This window comes from Schistocerca americana, chromosome 3 (assembly GCF_021461395.2).
Source record: "Schistocerca americana isolate TAMUIC-IGC-003095 chromosome 3, iqSchAmer2.1, whole genome shotgun sequence".
Lineage (NCBI taxonomy): Eukaryota > Metazoa > Arthropoda > Insecta > Orthoptera > Acrididae > Schistocerca > Schistocerca americana.
Genome location: NC_060121.1, coordinates 882,077,996 through 882,100,926, shown reverse-complemented (window position 1 = coordinate 882,100,926; position 22,931 = coordinate 882,077,996). Strand labels below are relative to the sequence as shown.

The 22,931-nt window shown below is 44.0% G+C and overlaps 1 protein-coding gene across 1 annotated transcript in view; it reads right to left on the bottom strand.

Annotated features, from left to right (window-relative positions):
• Positions 1-22,931, bottom strand: part of LOC124605842 (chitooligosaccharidolytic beta-N-acetylglucosaminidase-like) — a 306,694-nt gene that overhangs the window by 188,188 nt on the left and 95,575 nt on the right. The window lies entirely within an intron of this gene.

Here is a 22,931-nt window from a genome sequence, read left to right as displayed (position 1 = left end):
CCATCTTGCAGCGGTGTACCGTAGATCTCTAGAAGAGCGTAGGGTTCCAAAGGATTGGAAAAGGGCACAGGTCATCCCCGTTTTCAAGAAGGGACGTCGAACAGATGTGCAGAACTATAGACCTATATCTTTAACGTCCATCAGTTGTAGAATTTTGGAACACGTATTATGTTCGAGTATAATGACTTTTCTGGAGACTAGAAATCTACTCTGTAGGAACCAGCATGGGTTTCGAAAAAGACGATCGTGTGAAACCCAGCTCGCGCTATTCGTCCACGAGACTTAGAGGGCCATAGATACGGGTTCCCAGGTAGATACCGTGTTTCTTGACTTCCGCAAGGCGTTCGATACAGTTCCCCACAGTCGGTTAATGAACAAAGGAAGAGCATATGGACTATCAGACAAATTGTGTGATTGGATTGAAGAGTTCCTAGATAACAGAACATAGCATGTCATTCTCAATGGGGAGAAGTCTTCCGAAGTAAGAGTGATTTCAGGTGTGCCGCAGGGGAGTGTCGTAGGACCGTTGCTATTCACAATATACATAAATGACCTTGTGAATAACATCGGAAGTTCACTGAGGCTTTTTGTGGATGATGCTGTGGTATATCGAGACGTTGTAACAATGGAAAATTGTACTGATATGCAGGAGGATCTGCACTGAATTGACGCACGGTGCAGGGAATGGCAATTGAATCTCAATGTAGACAAGTGTAATGTGCTGCGAATACAGAGAAAGAAAGATCCCTTATCATTTAGCTAGAACATAGCAGTCAGCAACTGGAAGCAGTTAATTCCATAAATTATCTCGGAGTACGCATTAGGAGTGATTTAAAATGGAATGATCATATAAAGTTGATCTTTGGTAAAGCAGATGCCAGACTGAGATTCATTGGAAGAATCCTAAGGAAATGCAATCCGAAAACAAAGGAAGTAGGTTACAGTACATTTGTTAGCCCACTGCTTGAATACTGCTCACCGGTGTGGGATCCGTACCAGATAGGGTTGATAGAAGAGATAGAGAAGATCCAACGGAGAGCAGCGCCCTTCGTTACAGGATCATTTAGTAATCACGAAAGCGTTACGCAGATGATAGATAAACTCCAGTGGAAGAGCCGGCCGCGGTGATCTCGCGGTTCTACGCGCTCAGTCCGGAGCCGAGCGACCGCTACGGTCGCAGGTTCGAATCCTGCCTCGGGCATGGATGTGTGTGATGTCCTTAGGTTAGTTAGGTTTAAGTAGTTCTAAGTTCTAGGGGACTGGTGACCAAAGATGTTAAGTCCCATAGTGCTCAGAGCCATTTGAACCATCCAGTGGAAGACTCTGCAGGAGAGACGCTCAGTAGCTCGGTACGGGCTTTTGTTGAAGTTTCGGCAACATACCTTCACCGAGGAGTCAAGCAGCATATTGCTCCCTCCTAGATATATCTCGCGAAGAGACCATGAGGATAAAATCAGAGAGATTAGAGCCCACACAGAGGCATACCGACAATTGTTCCTTCCACGAACAGTACGAGACTAGAATAGAAGGGAGAACCGATAGAGGTACTCAAGGTACCCTCCGCCACACACCGTCGGGTGGCTTGCGGAGTATGGATGTAGATGTAGATGAAGATGTAGTGTAGGGACCCATGATTTAAGTTGTTTGGCACCTTAGGAATTCACACCCATTTGAACATCTGAACAAAAGCCGTGGATAGCGATATGCACATATACAGATGGCGGTGGTATCGCGTACACTAAGTATAAAATGGCAGCACATTGGCGGAGCTGTCATTTGTACTCAGGTAATTATGTGAAAAGGTTTTCGAAGTCATTACGGCCGTAAGATGGGAATTAACGAATTTGAACGAGGAATGGCAGTTGGAGCTGGACGCAAGGGACATTCCATTTCGGAAATCGTTAGGGAATTCAGCGCCGGCCGGAGTGGCCGACTGGTTCAAGGCGCTTCAGTTTGGAACCGCGCGACCGCTACGGTCGCAGGTTCGAATCCTGCCTAGGGCATGGATGTGTGTGATGTCCTTAGGCTAGTTTTGTTTAAGTAGTTCTAAGTGTAGGGGCTGATGACCTCAGATGTTAAGTCCCATAGTGCTTAGAGCCATTTGAGCCATTTGGAGTTGGGCATGCAGGTTGCCCGACGTGAATCCCATCGAACATCTATGGGACATAATCGGGAGGTCAGTTCATGCACAGCATGCTGCACCGGCAACACTCTCCCAGCTATGCAGGATTATAGAGACAGCGTGTCTCATTGTTTCTGCGATATTCCACGTGGAGTTATTGCACTACGCCGGCCAAAAGGAGGTCGTACACCATAAGAGGGGGTATCCCAAGACTTTTGTCACCTCAGTTTATGTCCAAATCAGTGTTAGATTAAGCAGTATAGTAGTGTAATTTCATAATCGTAGAACAGCTCCGCCAGTGTACCAACACTGCGAATGAAGCTCCGGGACGCCAAAATCGCAGTTGCACGCTAGCAAAGATACCACTGTACATCGATTTTTGGCCAACTACTGACCTCCCTCCTCCCCCCAAATACCCCAACAGCCACTCCACCAGCAGAACAGGAACAAAACAATTCCATGTTAACTGAGATTAATGCAATGTATCTTTAAAAGTCATTTTCTGCATGATGTTGAGCAAAACGTGATTGAAACGCTTTGCAATAGATTAAATTAAACATTAAAGAAATGAATGTGAGTGTCAGCATAAAAATACGAATAATTAATATCAACGTATGGACTGTTGTAGAGCGTAAAACAATGATGTAGAGACATGGAATGTGGTAGCACACTTGTGAATGCGAACCAGCCTTGCCATGCTGTTTACCTTGAAGGTGGCAGTCGCTCAGTGATTGGCTACGGATGGTGTGATGCTGTAATGATACGATTCTCAAGCGCCGAGGAGACAGGCTTTGAGAGGCTGGATGGGCGCTGTCGATCCAATAGACACGTTTCAGTGACGGCTATGCGACAAGGAATAATGGTGTGGAGCAAAAAGGTGGGATTTTTACGTGAAGACCAAGACTCAAGCAGCAGCACGAGGTCGCTCACTCACAATTATTCAGAGTGGGAAACTTTAGTATCTACATTTACATAAATACTGGACAAGGCAGGCAGTGTACATGTTTGGTGGAAGGTAATTCTTGTCTATGTTAGCTATTATCTGTCCCACTCCCTTCGCGCATAGTGCGAGGGAAAATCGCAGTCTGTATTCTAATCTAGGCATTCTGGTCTCCTTTATCTTCTGCCCATAGAGCCTAAGAGACACATATGATACAGAAAGCAAATGCTCCAGCAGCTGAGCTATCCAAGCACGACCAATGACGCGACTTCGCAGCTTTACTTCTACTAGTACCTCATCCCCTACCTTCGACACTTCAGGTGTTCTCCTGCGTATCTTATGGAACTAGGTCGCCTGTCGTACCGGAGAAAGACAAAGGTCCCTTGTCCGATCCCCGATCCGGCAAACAATTTGGAATCAGCCGGGAAGTTACAACGTTTTTCTTGCGTAGGGGTTCTATTCTGAATACAACTGGGCCAAACATCAAAAGAATCACATTGAAGTCCCCCGCTCACCTGTGCTACACATTATCACACATTATACCGACTTGTTACTGTCCAAGGATCGCTTCTCTCGCCTGTGTATTGCATCACGGTGTGGTTTGCTGTTAAAATTCCGAGAGCATGTGTTTCTAGAAGAGTCAACCGATATGTTGCTTCCTCCTATACAGGATGGTCCATTGATCGAGACCGGGCCAAACATCTCACTAAATAAGCGTCAAACGAAAAAACTACAAAGAACGAAACTTGTCTAGCTTGAAGGGGGAAACCAGATGGCGCTATGGTTGGTCCGCTAGATGGCGCTACCATAGGTCGAACGGATATCAACTGCGTTTTTTTAAACCCCCATTTTTTATTACATATTCGTCTAGTACGTAAAGAAATATGAATGTTTTAGTTGGACCACTTTTTTCACTTTGTGATAGATGGCGCTGTAATAGTCACAAACATATGGCTCACAATTTCAGACGAACAGTTGGTAAAAGGTGGGTTTTGAATTAAAATACAGAACGTAGGTACGTTTGAACATTTTGTTTCGGTTGTTCCAATGTGATTCATGTACCTTTGTGAACTTATCATTTCTGATAACGCATGCTGTTACAGCGTGATTACCTGTAAATACCACATTAATGCAATAAATACTCAAAATGATGTCCGTCAACCTCAATGCATTTGGCAATACGAGTAACGACATTCCTCTCAACAGCGAGTAGTACGCCTTCCGTAACGTTCTCACATACATTGACAATGCGCTGACGCATGTTGTCAGGCGTTGTCGGTTGATCACGATAGCAAATTTCCTTCAACTTTCCCCACAGAAAGAAATCCGGGGACGTCACATCGGTGAACGTGCAGGCCATGATATGGTGCTTCGATGACCAATCCACCTTTCATGAGATGTGCTATTCAATACCGCTTCAACCGCACGCGAGCTATGTGCCGGACATCCATCATGTTGGAAGTACATCGCCATTCTGTCATGGAGTGAAACGTTTTGTAGTGACATCGGTAGAACATTACGTAGGAAATAAGCATACATTGCACCACTTAGATTGCCATCGATAAAATGGGGGCCAATTATCCTTCCTCCCATAATGCCGCACCATACATTAACCCGCCAAGGTCGCTGATGTTCCACTTGTCGCAGCTATCGTAGATTTTCCGTTGCCCAATAGTGCATATTATGCCGGTTTACGTTACCGCTGTTGGTGAATGACGCTTCGTCGCTAAATAGAACGCGTGCAAAAAATCTGTCATCGTCCCGTAATTTCTCTAGTGCTCAGTGGTAGAAATGTACACGACGTTCAATTCCTGGTGCATAGAAATATGGTACGGGTGCAATCGATGTTGATGTAGCATTCTCAACACCGACGTTTTTGGGATTCCCGATCCTCGCGCATGTCTGCTACTGATGTGCGTATTAGCCGCGACCTACTTGGGCATCATCATTTGTTGCAGGTCGTGGTTGACGTTTCACATGTGACTGAACACTTCCTGTTTTCTAAAATAACGTAACTATCCGGCGAACGGTCCGGACACTTGGATGATGTCGTCCAGGATACCGAGCAGCATACATAGCACACGCCCGTTGGACATTTTGATCACAATAGCCATACATCAACACGATATCGACGTTTTCGGCAATTGGTAAACGGTCCATTTTAACACGGGTAATGTATCACGAAGCAAATGCCGTCGGCACTGGCAGAATGTTACGTGATACCACGTACTTATGCGTTTGTGACTATTACAGCACCATCTATCACAAAGCGAAAAATGTGGTCCAACTAAAACATTCATATTTCTTTACGTACTACACGAATATGTAATGAAAATGGGGGTTCCTATTTAAAAAAAAAAACGCAGTTGATATCCGTTTGACCTATGGCAGCGCTATGTAGGGGGCCAACCATAGCGCCATCTGATTTCCCCCTTCAAGCTAGACAAGTTTCGTTCTTTGTAGTTTTTTCGTTTGACGCTTATTTCGTGAGTTATTTGACCCGATCACTATCAATAGACCACTCTGTATAAATCTAGAGGATAGAACATGAATGTAAAATTAGAGAGATTAGAATCCACACGCAGGCTTACAAACAACCGTTCATCCCGTGAACTATTCGCTATTGGAACAGAAAAGGGGAGACGTGATGATAGCACACAAAGTACGCAACCCCACGCAACGTAGGATGGTTTGCAGGTTATAAATGTACGTGTACAGCACTTAATAATCTTCATAAGTGACATGAATAGCCCGCATCTCGTGGTCGTGCGGTAGCGTTCTCGCTTCCCACGCCCGGGTTCCCGGGTTCGATTCCCGGCGGGGTCAGGGATTTTCTCTGCCTCGTGATGGCTGGGTATTGTGTGCTGTCCTTAGGTTAGTTAGGTTTAAATAGTTCTAAGTTCTAGGGGACTGATGACCATAGACGTTAAGTCCCATAGTGCTCAGAGCCATTTTTTTGACATGAATAGGGAAAACTGTTCTCATTCTAACACAACAAAACTTAAAAAAAATTATTGCTCATCTTTCTTTTTATTTAGGTCACCAGTCTTTCGAGTTATTTTTTTCCTTTAATCACTAGTATTTGGCCATCTCAGAACAGGCGCCAACTACATTTACATAGTACCATTCATAATGGTTATTCTCCTAAGCATGTCTACAAGAAGATTTAATGTATGAATAAATGATTGACACATGACTGCATCCTACTCATAGAGCATTTATAACATAGTAATAAAAAAATTGCATCATAAAAAATATCCAAACATCATATACCCAATACATATATAGGTAATTAGAACATACATATTTATGGGCTTGAACTTAACATTTAATAACAGTTCACTCTTCTGGGTTGATAGAAACACTGCAGCCTAAGCTGGTAGGAGAATCCCTCCGTTAACGAGTGCTCGGATGACACATTTTTGTTATGTCTTGTATCCGATACACGAGAATAGCAGCTGGTACACGCCTCCCTCTTCAGAGCATACATCACACAATGGAGATTTCTTCCGTCCGATTTGTAGCACGTAGGTTGGAACTACCCCCATGTACCATGGACCTTGCCGTTGGTGGGGAGGCTTGCGTGCCTCAGCAATACAGATGGCCGTACCGTAGGTCCAACGACAACGGAGGGGTATCTGTTGAGAGGCCAGCAGCCTTTTCAGTAGTTGCAGGGGCAACAGTCTGGATGATTGACTGATCTGGCATTGTAACATCAACCAAAACGGCCTTGCTGTGCTGGTACTGCGAACGGCTGAAAGCAAGGGGAAACTACGGCCGTAATTTTTCCCGAGGGCATGCAGCTTTACTGTATGGTTAAATGATGATGGCGTCCTCTTGGGTAAAATATTCTGGAGGTAAAATAGTCCCCCATTCGGATCTCCGGGCGGGGACTACTCTGGAGGACGTCGGTATCAGGAGAAAGAAAACTGGCATTCTACGGATCAGAGCGTGGAATGTCAGATCCCTTAATCGGGCAGGTAGGTTAGAAAATTTAAAAAGGGAAATGGATAGGTCTAAGTTAGATATAGTGGGAATTAGTGAAGTTCGGTGGCAGTAGGAACAAGACTTTTGGTCAGGCGAATACAGGGTTATAAATACAAAATCAAATAGGGGTAATGCAGGAGTAGGTTTAATAATGAATAAAAAAAGTAGGATTGCGGGTAAGCTACTACCAACAGCATAGTGAACGCATTATTGTGGCCAAGATAGACACGAAGCCCATGCCTACTACAGTAGTACAAGTTTATATGACAACTAGCTCTGCAGATGACGAAGAAATTGAAGAAATGTATGATGAGATAAAAGAAATTATTCAGGTTGTGAAGGGAGACGAAAATTTAATAGTCATGGGTGACTGGAATTCGAGAGTAGGAAAAGGGAGAGAAGGAAACATAGTGGGTGAATATGGATTGGGGGAGAGAAATGAAAGAGGAAGCCGCCTGGTAGAATTTTGCACAGAGCATAACTTAATCATAGCTAACGCTTGGTTCAAGAATCATAAAAGAAGGTTGTATACATGGAAGAATCCTGGCGATACTAGAAGGTATCAGATAGATTATATAATGGTAAGACCGAGATTTAGGAATCAGGTTTTAAATTGTAAGACATTTCCAGGGGCAGATGTGGACTCTGACCACAATCTATTGGTTATGAACTGTAGATTAAAACTAAAGAAACTGCAAAAAGGTGGGAATTTAAGGACATGGGACCTGGATAAACTGACTAAACCAAAGGTTGTACAGAGTTTCAGGGAGAGCATAAGGGAACAATTGACAGGAATTGGGGAAAGAAATACAGTAGAAGAAGAATGGGTAGCTCTGAGGGATGAAGTAGTGAAGGCAGCAGAGGATCAAGTAGGTAAAAAGACGAGGGCTAGTAGAAATCGTTGGGTAACAGAAGAAATACTGAATTTAATTGATGAAAGGAGAAAATATAAAAACGCAGTAAATGAAGCAGGCAAACGGGAATACAAACGTCTCAAAAATGAGATCGACAGGAAGTGCAAAATGGCTAAGCAGGGATAGCTAGAGGACAAACGCAAGGATGTAGAGGCTTATCTCACTAGGGGTAAGATAGATACTGCCTACAGGAAAATTAAAGAGACCTTTGGAGAAAAGAGAGCCACTTGTATGAATATCAAGAGCTCAGATGGAAACCCAGTTCTAACCAAAGAAGGGAAAGCAGAAAGGTGGAAGGAGTATATAGAGGGTCTATGCAAGGGCGATGTTCTTGAGGACAATATTATGGAAATGGAAGAGGATGTAGATGAAGATGAAATGGGAGATACGATAGTGCGTGAAGAGTTTGACAGAGCACTGAAAGACTTGAGTCGAAACAAGGCCCCGGGAGTAGACAACATTCCTTTGGAGCTACTGACGGCCTTGGGAGAGCCAGTCATGACAAAAATCTACCATCTGGTGAGCAAGATGTATGAGACAGGCGAAATACCCTCAGACTTCAAGAAGAATATAATAATTCCAATCCCAAAGAAAGCAGGTGTTGACAGATAGTGAAAATTACCGAACTATCAGTTTAATAAGTCACAGCTGGAAAATACTAACGCGAATTCTTTACAGACGAATGGAAAAACTGGTAGAAGCCGACCTGGGCAAAGATCAGTTTGGATCCCGCAGAAATGTTGGAACACGTGAGGCAATACTGACCCTACGATTTATCTTAGAAAATAGATTAAGGAAAGGCAAACCTACATTTCTAGTATTTGTAGACTTAGAGAAAGCTTTTGACAATGTTGACTGGAATACTCTCTTTCAAATCATGAAGGTGGCAGGGGTAAATTACAGTAGTACAGTAGTAAAGGAAACAAAAGAAAAATTCGGAGTTGGTATTAAAGTCCATGGAGAAGTAATAAAAACGTTGAGATTCGTCGATGACATTGTAATTCTGTCAGAGACAGCAAAGGACTTGGAAGAGAAGTTGAACGGAATGGACAGTGTCTTGAAAGGAGGATATAAGATGAACATCAACAAAAGCAAAACGAGGATAATGGAATGTAGTGAATTAAGTCAGGTGATGCTGAGGGAATTAGATTAGGAAATGAGATACTAAAAGTAGTAAAGGAGTTTTGCTATTTGGGGAGCAAAATAACTTATGATGGTCGAAGTAGAGAGGATATAAAATGTAGACTGGCAATGGCAAGGAAAGCGTTTCTGAAGAAGAGAAATGTGTTAACATCGAGTATAGATTTAAGTGTCAGGAAGTCGTTTCTGAAAGTACACTCCTGGAAATTGAAATAAGAACACCGTGAATTCATTGTCCCAGGAAGGGGAAACTTTATTGACACATTCCTGGGGTCAGATACATCACATGATCACACTGACAGAACCACAGGCACATAGACACAGGCAACAGAGCATGCACAATGTCGGCACTAGTACAGTGTATATCCACCTTTCGCAGCAATGCAGGCTGCTATTCTCCCACGGAGACGATCGTAGAGATGCTGGATGTAGTCCTGTGGAACGGCTTGCCATGCCATTTCCACCTGGCGCCTCAGTTGGACCAGCGTTCGTGCTGGACGTGCAGACCGCGTGAGACGACGCTTCATCCAGTCCCAAACATGCTCAATGGGGGACAGATCCGGAGATCTTGCTGGCCAGGGTAGTTGACTTACACCTTCTAGAGCACGTTGGGTGGCACGGGATACATGCGGACGTGCATTGTCTTGTTGGAACAGCAAGTTCCCTTGCCGGTCTAGGAATGGTAGAACGATGGGTTCGATGACGGTTTGGATGTACCGTGCACTATTCAGTGTCCCCTCGACGATCACCAGTGGTGTACGGCCAGTGTAGGAGATCGCTCCCCACACCATGATGCCGGGTGTTGGCCCTGTGCGCCTCGGTCGTATGCAGTCCTGATTGTGGCGCTCACCTGCACGGCGCCAAACACGCATACGACCATAATTGGCACCAAGGCAGAAGCGACTCTCATCGCTGAAGACGACACGTCTCCATTCGTCCCTCCATTGATGCCTGTCGCGACACCACTGGAGGCGGGCTGCACGATGTTGGGGCGTGAGCGGAAGACGGCCTAACGGTGTGCGGGACCGTAGCCCAGCTTCATGGAGACGGTTGCGAATGGTCCTCGCCGATACCCCAGGAGCAACAGTGTCCCTAATTTGCTGGGAAGTGGCGGTGCGGTCCCCTACGGCACTGCGTAGGGTCCTACGGTCTTGGCATGCATCCGTGCGTCGCTTGCGGTCCGGTCCCAGGTCGACGGGCACGTGCACCTTCCGCCGACCACTGGCGACAACATCGATGTACTGTGGAGACCTCACGCCCCACGTGTTGAGCAATTCGGCGGAACGTCCACCCGGCCTCCCGCATGCCCACTATACACCCTCGCTCAAAGTCCGTCAACTGCACATACGGTTCACGTCCACGCTGTCGCGGCATGCTACCAGTGTTAAAGACTGCGATGGAGCTCCGTATGCCACGGCAAACTGGCTGACACTGACGGCGGCGGTGCACAAATGATGCGCAGCTAGCGCCATTCGACGGCCAACACCGCGGTTCCTGGTGTGTCCGCTGTGCCGTGCGTGTGATCATTGCTTGTACAGCCCTCTGGCAGTGTCCGGAGCAAGTATGGTGGGTCTGACACACCGGTGTCAATGTGTTCTTTTTTCCATTTCCAGGAGTGTATTTGTATGGAGTGTAGCCATGTATGGAAGTGAAACATGGACGATAAATAGTTTGGACAAGAAGAGAATAGAAGCTTTCGAAATGTGGTGCTACAGAAGAATGCTGAAGATTAGATGGGTAGATCACATAACTAATGAGGAGGTATTGAATAGAATTGGGGAGAAGAGGAGTTTGTGGCACAACTTGACAAGAAGAAGGGACCGGTTGGGAGGACATGTTCTGAGGCATCAAGGGATCACAAATTTAGCATTTGAGGGCAGCGTGGAAGGTAATAATCGTAGAGGGAGACCAAGAAATGAATACACTAAGCAGATTCAGAAGGATGTAGGTTGCAGTAAGTACTGGGAGATGAAGAAGCTTGCACAGGATAGAGTAGCATGGAGAGCTGTATCAAACCAGTCTCAGGACTGAAGACAACAACAACAACAGGTTGGAAATTTGCCGTCATTTAAGCGCATGCGTGTAATCATTGTTCTGAATCGTCTACTTCTACGCCAAATTCAAATGGCTCTGAGCACTATGGGACTCAACTGCTGTGGTCATAAGTCCCCTAGAACTTAGAACTACTTAAACCTAACTAACCTAAGGACAGCACACAACACCCAGCCATCACGAGGCAGAGAAAATCCCTGACCCCGCCGGGAATCGAACCCGGGAACCCGGGCGTGGGAAGCGAGAACGCTACCGCACGACCACGAGATGCGGGCCCTTCTACGCCAATGTGTAAGCCAAGGGATAACGCTATTTTAGGTTGCAGCCAGCCATAATGAATTCCTTTTGAAATCCTCGTCGAATCGCATTGTGCCTGCCAGTCGTTTCTCGCATTTTGACTGGATAAGTTCAGCTTATCATGGTAACGAAATCATTTAGGATTTCGGTTAAGTTCATTGCTATCGGTTTCGGCCTATGCTTAGGCCATCTTCATACACCACCATCAGCTGAAGTTGATGATGCATAGAACAGTCAGTTGATCTCAGCCGCTAAAACTGCTCAACACTTAGCGCAGTTTCAGTGACTGAGATCAACTGGCTGTTATACGCATCGTCAACTTCAGCTGATGGTGATGTCTGAAGATGGCCTAAGTATAGGCCGAAACCGGTCATTTTAATAAAGTACCATCGTCATCTAGATTGTTTATTCACTGATTTTATATAGATGAGAGAATCGCTGCTTCCCGAAAATATTACCAAAAAGTTTCTTCTCCAGTTTTTCAACGGCGCACCTTCACTTTCTTAGGATTCTTGCACGAAATGTCAGCCTGGCCTCTGCTCTTACTGCGATTAGTTTTAAGTGCTCATTCCAATTAGTGTTGCTCTGGGCGATAATTCTCCGATTGTCACTGTGGTTCCTATTTCCAATGATTCATCACAAGCAGTGTAATAGAACATTAGGCGCAGTACGTTACGTCTGTTCACACTGACGCCAACGCTCAGTACTTGCAACGACAGTCGATCGTCTGCACATCTTTCAGCATTTCGCTTGCATCAAAAAAATGGTTCAAATGGCTCTGAGCACTATGCGACTTAACTTCTGAGGTCATCAGTCCCCTAGAACTTAGAATTACTTAAACCTAACTAACCTAAGGACATCACACACATCCATGCCCGAGGCAGGATTCGAACCTGCGACCGTAGGAGTGGCACGGTTCCGGACTGCGCGCCTAGAACCGCGAGACCACCGCGGCCGGCGCTTGCATCCTGCATGTGCTTTTAGAATAAATGTCCACTGATGATGGCGATATTATCACAAAAACGACTTAGGATGTAACAAACAAGAGTTACTGTACTCCGTCCATCATAAGAATAAACCTGACGTAAACAGACAAAAACGCGATGATTGGTCACATAGCACACGTACATTCGTGTTGTTGCGCTCTTGGAAGTAGGTCCTACTTACGTATTAGACATATTATTACTAAGTTACGTTACATGAAACTAGAAGCTATACAAATGTATTAGCCCAGCCATCAATTTTTTTCTTAATCACGCTTTAGTTATGTAGCTTTTCTTTCAAAAATCGTGTATAGTCACAGCCTCTGCACTGTTGTGCTCTGATTGTCGCGCTGTTAATACGCAGTATGAGAATGGCTGAGACTGCTTCCTGTTCCGTAGTGAAACACGCGTGTGGAACACGGTTAAAAAGTGCCAAGGAATGAGTTGTTCTTAATGTTTGTCATAAATTTAGAGAGATAATCGGCTTCGAATTTTTCCAATGCTTGTATTAGAAACAGCTGCAACGAAAATACAAGTTAGTGTGTAGAGGAATCGATAACGTAGTAGCTAATATAAATCAATGTACACTACTGGCCATTAAAATTGCTACACCAAGAAGAAATGCAGATGATAAACGGACATTTATTGGACAAATATATTATTCTAGAACTGACATGTGATTACATTTTCACGCAATTTGGGTGCATAGAGCCTGAGAAATCAGTACCCAGAACAACCACCTCTGGCCGTAATAACGGTCTTGATATGCCTGGGCATTGAGTCAAACAGAGCTTGGATGGCGTGTACAGGTACAGGTGCCCATGCAACTTCAACACGATACCACAGTTCATCAAGAGTAGAGACTGGCGTATTGTGACGAGCCAGTTGCTCGGCCACCATTGACCAGACGTTTTCAGTTGGTGAGAGATCTGGAGAATGTGCTGGCCAGGGCAGCAGTCGAACATTTTCTGTATCCAGAAAGGCCCGTACAGGACTTGCAACATGCGGTCGTGCATTATCCTGCTGAAATGTAGGTTTTCGCAGGGATCTAATGAAGGGTAGAGCCACGGTCGTAACACATCTGAAATGTAACGTCCACTGTTCAAAGTGCCGTCAATGCGAACAAGAGGTGACCGAGACGTGTAACCAATGGCACCCCATACCATCACGCCGGGTGATACGTCAGTACGGCGATGACGAATACACGCTTCCAATGTGCGTTCACCGCGATGTCGCCAAACACGGATGCGACCATCATGATGCTGTAAACTAAACCTGGATTCATCCGAAAAAATAACGTTTTGCCATTCGTGCACCCAGTTTCGTCGTTGGGTACACCATCGCAGGCGCTCCTGTCTGTGATGCAGCGTCAAGGGTAACCGCAGCCACGGTCTCCGAGCCGATGGTCCATGCTGCTGCAAATGTCCTCGAACTGTTTGTGCAGATGTTTGTTGTCTTGCAAACGTCCCCATCTGTGGACTCAGGGATCGAGAAGTGGCCGCACGATCCGTTACAGCCATGCGGATAAGATGCCTGTCATCTCGACTGCTAGTGATACGAGCCCGTTGGGATCCAGCACGGCGTTCCGTATTACCCTCCTGAACCCACCGATTCCATATTCTGTTAACAATCATTGGATCTCGACCAACGCGAGCAGCAATGTCGCGATACGATAAACCGCAATCGCGATAGGCTACAATCAAAATCGGAAACGTGATGGTACGCATTTCTCCTCCTTACACGAGGCATCACAACAACGTTTCACCAGGCAACACCGGTCAACTGCTGTTTGTGTGTGAGAAATCGGTTGGAAACTTTCCTCATGTCAGCACGTTGTAGGTGTCGCCACCGGGGCTAACCTTGTGTGAGTGCTCTGGAAAGCTAATCATTTGCATATCACAGCATCTTCTTCCTGTCGGTTAAATTTCGCGTCTGTAGTAGGTGGTGTAGGTTCGCTGGTTCAAGTCTCGCCCGAGTCAATTTCTTTTCTCGTTCAATTTGCATTACCTACATCTCGTAATAGAAAAATTCATCATCGTTTTCTTAAGAATAATGCAGGTGTCCTTGTTTTTATTTACATATTGGCGCGGAATTCCTGTTTTCATTTCAAATATAAATTCTCAATTATCGATATTTTATGAAAGACTGTTTACAAATGTTGCTTAAATTAAGAAAACATAATAATTTAATTTTTAAGGCAAAAATGAAAAAGTATATGCTCTTTATTTGGATTATATGTAATGTTTTAGATCGCAAGTTTAGATATGTGTCGCAGAAACATGAAAAACAATCATTTTCACAGCATCTAGCACACCATACAAATGCTGCGTTTTTACATTTGCCACTGTACCAGTACAATATGAACCAAACAAAACTGATCTGGAGCCAAGCTAGGGGATTTGACCGGAGAAATAACAAGACTGTTAAGCTGCCAGACCTACTGGAACTAACGCACGCAGCTTTTTCACGTGTCACTGCCGAACGTAGCAGGATATAGAACAGCTCGTCATAAAAGAAGAGGAGAAAATGCGACGCCTGGGGGCTTCGTTGATTTTGTTGTTGATCGACTCGTTATCAACGTAGCAGATGACAGTTCCAGAGCTGAAATGTATTTCCGGGATTCGGATAAGAGATATTTCTCGGATTCGGATAAGAAAAGAGCTAAGAGATTACCAGAGAACTGACTGTAATTAAGAACTTCAGTGACTTCAGTATTCAACAATACGGTGAAATCCCTGCTGTATGCCTTTGCATCATTCATGGCTCGCTCATATAAAATATACCCTGTGTTTATGTTAGAAATTTTCACCACTTTTGTTTGTAATTAGAATACTATGTCAGGTGAGAAGGAGAGCATTTTATGCCTTCCGTTTGTTCAGCTAAGAAGTGCGCGGTAGTGCTAGAGTTTGCGGAATATTATTTCATTCTATTTAAATGTTAAATGACATTAGAAGCTACATTGCTTCTCTGCCCGTCTCTTTTTACGTCTGAACTGCAACTACTCTCATCATTGAAGGCTAGTTGGACCGCTGGTTGGCCAGTGCTGTCCAAGTTTAATGCGCCGGTAAAGCTGTTATCCAGCACATTATAGCTCAGTCCACGTGCGCGTAACAGAGCATAAAACGTATCCTTGTGACCATACTTGACAGTACTGGTCAGAGCTTGGCTTCCGCTCCACGTGAAGGGAAATCCATGAGATTCAATCAAACGCGGAAGAATACATGGCGTAATGTTTACGTCAAGTTCATTCTTATGATGAATGGAGTACATCAAAACGGATCCACAAGTCACGTAGAGTGTAACAAATATCTGAAATCTCTGTCTTCAGGGATGGAAAGGTAGTAGAATTTCGATTCTAGAGCCACATTATTGTAAGTGTACGTCATGTTTGCAAACGGAGATTCTTTCCGGCCTTGAAAGCATTAATTTTTCGGATGATGAGGGGGAGGGGGGGGAGGGGGAGGGGAAGGCTTCCGCTTCCGGCGAGGGCCGCCCCCACACAGTGGCTGGTCTGGCTAACGCGTCGCATTGTTGCGGCAGAGCAAACCCGGGCACATTTACCCGGAGAAGCGGCCGCCGCCACGCACCTGAGTGGATTCTGCGCCGCGGAGAATTGAGAAATTTAACTGAGGGAAGTCAGGATTGTGAATGCAGCGCGACGTGACAATGCGCACAAAACAACCACCGGCGCTCGCCGCACATTGTCGTTTTTAATCTCGGCCCCTGAATTACGTGCTCGCGCCGAGACCCGCGCGCGCGCCGGGAGAAATAATTTTGCCAGCGAGGTCGCAGAATGCCGAAGTATCCACTCTCTCCAGCCGTTACGCTGCTTTCATTAAACTGAATAACGCCGTGCGGTTCCGTAACCGTGTCTGTCACGTGACTCTGGAGGTAAATGCTTCTCCCGCCCTTGGACTGCCGCAGCACGCGGCCGCAACGCAACACCGACAGCTACCTAACCTAGCTACCTGTGTAACTGTGCAACCTCCCACGTATCTTGAAAAGAACGTACGACGGGCTCTCCAAAACAAACCGGAATTATCTTTTTGAAAGCTATATATTTTCAAATTGTGTACAAAACAAACTTATCTCCTTCTAATTACTCTCCTTTACAACTAATACATTTGTCCCACCGGTGCTTACACTGTTCGAAACATTTTTTTGTAGTTATCTTTAGAAATGGCTGACACCTCCTTCCCCGTTTTTTTTTCGGGATTCTTCAGCGCTGTCAAATCGATGTCCTTCGATGCCCCTTTTCATGCGTGGAAATAAAAAGAAGTCGCACGGAGAGAAGTCAGGTGAATAAGGTGCGTGGGGCAGTGGAACCGTGCCATTTTTAGCCAAAAACTGTCTACCAGAGATGGCTGTGCGTGCAGGTGCGTTGTCGTGGTGGAAGAACTGTCTATCTGCCACAGATCGGTTCCTTTTCGACGAACACTGTTGTGCAGTCTTCTTAAAACTTCCAAAGAAAGGTTTGATTGACTGTCTAACACGGGGGAACAAAAACTGTGAATGAACTATGCCCTTGGCATCAAAAAAGGAAATCAGCATTGCTTTGATGTTTGATTTGACTTCTCGACATATTTTTGAATGGGGTCATGACGACGTCTTCCAAAGGCTTGACTGTTGGTTTGTTTCTGGGTCGTAACCGTAGCACCATAACTCATCGCCAGTAATGACTTTTGACACAAAATCTGGATCAGTTTCAAGCTGTCGTTTCAAAGCACGAAATTTTTGAACTCGACGTTCCTTTGGCTGTCAGTCAGAAACCAAAGAACAAACTTCGCAGCAACATTATCCGTTAAAATTCGGTAAACCGAGTTCCAAGATAACCCACTACTCTGACAGTTTATCAGTTTTCTGTCGACGGGTTATGAGCACAAGCTCTCGAACTTTTTCAGTATTTTCGTCGATTCGGGCTGCTGATGGACGTCCAGAACAATGTTCGACATCAGTTGACATGTCGCCATTTTTAAATCGAGCATCATCTTGGTAAGCTGTTTTCGACATTGAAACAGTTTCAGCATCATTTTTTACCGAGAAGAAAACAAAATTTCACAGTTGCACGCAGTTCACTTAAAGCTTTCATAATAAAAAACAAAACAAGAACAAAAGAGCACTAGTAAAAACAATCACTGCAGATGAAACAGGATCTTTGGTGTGACGTCATAAGCGAGTGACTGCGTGTGAGATCGCTCTCCAAGTTTTTATATATTTTTAGGTTTCAGATACATATTTTAACGGTTTTTGTGATCATATTTACTATATAAGTGACTTATTAGTGGTTTCTTCATTCACCTCTGCCTTTCTTGTGTTGTGACCTGATATTTGTGTTTCGTATAGAGCAACGTAACCTCTTACCTGTGTTTACAATTCGCGCTGACCAGTTGCAGCTGTAGCGGCGCATCGAAAGCTAAGTACTAATTAATTGTTTGTGTATAGTGGTTTATTTAGGAACTTTAGTAGTCTTCAAGCGGAGTTTTTTGTGTTTTCTGGTGAAATAATTTCAGAAGAACCTTTTGGGAACTGTTTTCAGCTTCGTTACTATGTCATTAGACGTTTGATTCTCTTTCTGTATTAGTCTTTTGTTATATTCGCATTTGTTGTTTATTAATACTGTTAATAATAGTAGTTACTTCCCTTGTATAGTGAGTTTGTGATTATTGTAGTCAGGTTTTTAACATCTTCTTATTGTAGTAGCGGAACTTAGAAAAAGTAAAATTTTACCATGAGTGAGAAGTGTGGGCTTTGCCGTAGGTTCGTGAGTAGTGGATTGCGGTGCGAGACTTGTTCGAAGTATTTTCACTGGGGGGAATGCAGTGGGGAAGCCAGTGGGCATTCTGGTGAGATCCTCTCCTGGAACTGCAGGTTATGTGGCAAGAGTAAGTTGATAGAGGAGCAGGAGCGTAAGATCTGTGCCCTTCAGGTGCAGTTGAAAAACGCACAGGAGGAGCTAGATAGGATGAGGAGGGAGAAGGGGGTTGGGGAATGGGAGCTGGCTGTTGGCAAGAGATCTGCTAGGAGAAGAAGATTTTCAGATAGTTTTATTATTGGTGTTTACAATAGATATGACCAACTGTCAGAGTCTAGTGGAGAGGGATCTCTAGTAGCTGTAGATGTAGGAAGTATGCAGCAGACCTCAGTAGTTATGGTGGCTAGAACAGTTGCAAAGTCGAAGAGGAAGAAGAAGGTTCTGCTGTTAGGTAGTTCTCATGGCAGAGGTGTAGGCCAGCAGTTGCAGGAAGTGCTGGGGAGTGAGCACCAGGTCACCAGCATTGTGAAGCCTAATGCAGGATTGGCTCAGGTGACTGTTAACATAGGGGGGTTATGTAGGGATTTTACTAAAGAGGATCAGGTAGTGATTGTGGGTGGGGCTGGTAATAGTATTGATAGGGATGGGGAGTATGACATAGATGGTCACCCGGAAAAGATAGCCACTCAGACTGGCAACACGAATGTGCATTTCGTGGAACTGTTGCAGCGTGACGATCGGCCTCATCTTAATACAGCCGTCAGGCGTAATAACAAGAGACTTGGGGGTGCGCTGATAACAGAAAGCATGGGTCACATTTCAGTGGTGTCGGTGGAGTCTATCAGCAGGACGTGTTTCACTAGACATGGCCTGCACCTCAACAGGTATGGGAAGGGGAGGTTGGCAAAGCTTATAGGTGACAGCATAGGTAGGGTTGGTGGGATCACTCATGGGAAAATTCCTGCAGTAGTGGGTGTTAGAGCTGCACCTTTTTTAGATTGTAGTCAGCTGATAGGTATTCCTGCTTAAGGGAAGTCTCTCTAACAAAGGAACCACTTTTGACAAAGCTTAGGTATCCGAGTAATGAGGGAATTAGTATATTTCATCAAAATATACAAGGTATTAGAAATAAAGTTAGTGAACTGCTTATAGATGTTGACTCTGAAATTATTGGTATATATGAACACTTCTTAAATAAGGAGATAATTCAGAGGCTTCCTTTACCAGGATACAAGTTGGCTGGCAGCTTTTCGAGGAGCTCTTTGCGGTGTGGGGGAGTAGCCATGTATGTGGAAAACGGCATCCCATTTGAGTCAATTGATGTTTCAAAGTACTGCACTGAAAAGGTGTTTGAATGTTGTGCAGGTGTGGTTAAATTTAACGGAACTAAACTTCTGTTGTTTTTTGTAGATCCCCAGACTCCGATTTCACAACATTTTTGCTAAAGCTAGAGGAGGTTCTTGGTTCACTTTATAGGAAATACAAAAAGTTAGTTATATGTGGTGACTTCAATATTAATTCTATAAGTGATTGTGCAAGGAAGAGGATGCTGGTAGACCTCCTTAACTCATACAATCTTATGCAAACCGTATTCTTTCCAACGAGAGTGCAAGGGAACAGTAGAACAACCATAGACAACATTTTTGTTCATTTCTCATTAATAGAAGGGCATTCTGTCAGCAAAAAGGTAAATGACCTTTCAGATCATGATGCACAAATTTTAACTCTAAAAGATTTTTGTGCTGCAACACGTGTTATAGTAATTAGCTGTTTAGGAAAGCTGATCCAGTTGCTGTAGAGACCTTTGTAAACCTTATCAAGGAACAAGAGTGGCAAGATGATTATAGCGCTGATACAGTAGACGATAAATATAATGCTTTTCTCAAGACTTTTCTCGTGCTCTTTGAAAGTTCCTTTCCGTTAGAACGTTCAAAACAGGGTACTAGCACAAACAGGCAGCCTGGGTGGCTGACTAGAGGGATAAGAATATCTTGTAGAACAAAGTGGCAATTATATCAAAACGTTAGAAACAGTCAAAGTCTAAATGCAGCAGTCCATTACAAACAGTATTGTAAGGTGCTTAAAAATGTTATTAGGAAGGCAAAAAGTATGTGGTATGCAGATAGAATAGCTAAGTCTCAGGATAAAATTAAAACCATATGGTCAGTCGTAAAGGAAGTGGCTGGTCTGCAGAGACAGGTCGAGGATATAGAATCAGTGTGTAGTGGGAATGTCCGTGTTACTGATAAGTCGCATATATGAACAGTATTTAATAATCAGTTTCTGGATATAGCAGATGAACTAAATAGAAACCTAGTCCCAACAGGGAATCATATAGCACTCTTAGAAAAAAGTGTTCCGAGACTGGTACCTGAAATGCTCCTCCATGATACTGACAAGAGGGAGATTGAGTTAATAATTAGATCACTAAAGACCAAGAACTCTCATAGATATGACGGGGGATCTATCAGACTACTGAAGTATTGTTCTATGTATGTTAGCCCAGTACTTAGCCATATCTGTAACTTTTCCTTTAGGAGTGGTCGGTTTCCTGACCGATTAAAGTACTCGGTAGTGAAGCCACTTTATAAAAATGGAGACATTGATAATGTTGACAATTTTAGACCTATTTCTATGCCATCGCTGTTTGCTAAAGTTATCGAGAAGGTTGTATATACAAGGTTACTGGCTCATTGAAAGTCACATAATTTTCTGTCAAATGTTCAGTTTGGTTTTAGAAATTGTTTAACAACTGAAAATGCTATATTCTCTTTTCTCTGTGAGTTTTGGACGGATTAAATAAAAGGTTGCGAACGCTAGGTGTTTTCTTTGATTTAACGAAGGCTTTTGACTGTGTTGACCACAAAATATTACTGCAGAAGTTGGACCATTATGGAGTAAGGGGAGTAGCTTACAATTGGTTCGCCTCTTACTTTAAGAACAGAAAGCGGAAGGCAATTCTCCACAATATTGAGAGTGGTAGTGATGTTCAGTCCTAATGGGGCACTGTTAAGTGGGGCGTTCCCCAAGGGTCGGTTCTGGGGCCACTTCTGTTTCTTATTTATATAAATGATATGCCTTCTAGTATTACAGGTAATTCAAAAATATTTCTGTTTGCTGATGACACCAGCTTGTTAGTGAAGGATCTTGTGTGTAATATTGAAACAGTATCAAATAATCTAGTTCATGAAATAAGTTCGTGGCTTGTGGAAAATAATTTGATGCTAAATCACAGTAAGACTCAGTTTTTACAGTTTCTAACTCACAGTTCAACAAGAACCGATATTTTGATCAGACAGAATAGGCATATTATAAGCGAGACGGATCAGTTCAAGTTCCTAGGCGTTCGGATAGATAGTAAGCTGTCGTGGAAAGCCCATGTCCAGGATCTTGTTCAGAAACCAAATGCTGCTTTATTTACCATTAGAACAGTATCTGAAATAAGTGACACTTCAACATGAAAAGTAGTCTACTTCCCATATTTTCATACGCTTATGTCGTATGGTATTATTTTTTGGGGTAATTCTTCTGATTCAAAAAGGGTATTTTTGGCTCAAAAACGGGCTGTTCGAGCTATATGTGGTGTAAGTTCGAGAACCTCTTGTCGACCCCTATTCAATAGTCTGGGAATTCTGACATTGCCCTCGCAGTATATATTTTCTTTAATGTCGTTTGTTGTTAGCAATATTAGCCTATTCCCAAGAGTTAACAGCTTTCACTCAGTTAACACTAGGCAGAAATCCAATCTGCATGTGGAATGCACTTCCTTGACTCTTGTGCAGAAAGGAGTGCAGTATTCTGCTGCATCCATTTTCAATAAGCTACCACAAGAACTCAAAAATCTTAGCAGTAGCCCAAACTCTTTTAAGCCTAAACTGAAGAGTTTCCTCATGGCTCACTCCTTCTATTCTGTCGAGGACCTCCTGGAAGAGCTAGAAAATTAAGCAAATTCCAGTGTTACATTGTTGATTTTCTTTATTTAAACTTACGACTTGGCACCTAAATATATTTTTGTATATTTCATTTACCTGTTTCTAATATCGTGTTATAATTTCATGTATTGACTCGTTCCATGACCATGGAGACTTCTCCTTAATTTGGTCCCACGGAACAATAAATAAATACATAAATAAAACAAGCCAGGTCGACAACACAGACGGCACTGAACTGGCAATGAGTTGCACTGTACACGCCTAGCGGCAGGAATGCGTGCTACACAAGCTCCGCCACGGCAATGTTGTTCCGCTGTATGTGAAGGTAGTATCTGTTTCCGAAAGGAGAGATACCATTGATGACCGTGCAGCTTCTCTAGAATGAAATGATAGTTAAATCGACAACCTAGCTGCAAACAGGCGATGATATACGTCATTGGGGACATGTTGAAAATGTGTGCCCATACAGGGACTCGAACCTGGGACCTCCTGCTTGCATGGCAGACGCTCTATTCATCTGAGCCACCGAGGGCACAGACAATAGTGCGCGTGCAGAAACTTATCCCTTGCACGCTCCCGTGAGACCCACATTCCCAACATGTTCACACCACTACATTCGTAGTGCGCCTAATAGATGTTTGCCCATCACATTCATTCTAGAGAAGCTGCACGTCATCAGTGGTATCTGTTCTTTCGGGAACAGATACTACCTTCATATATACACTACTGGCCATTAACATTTCTACACTACGAAGATGATGTGCTACAGACGCGAAATTTAACCGACAGGAAGAACATGCTGTGATATGCAA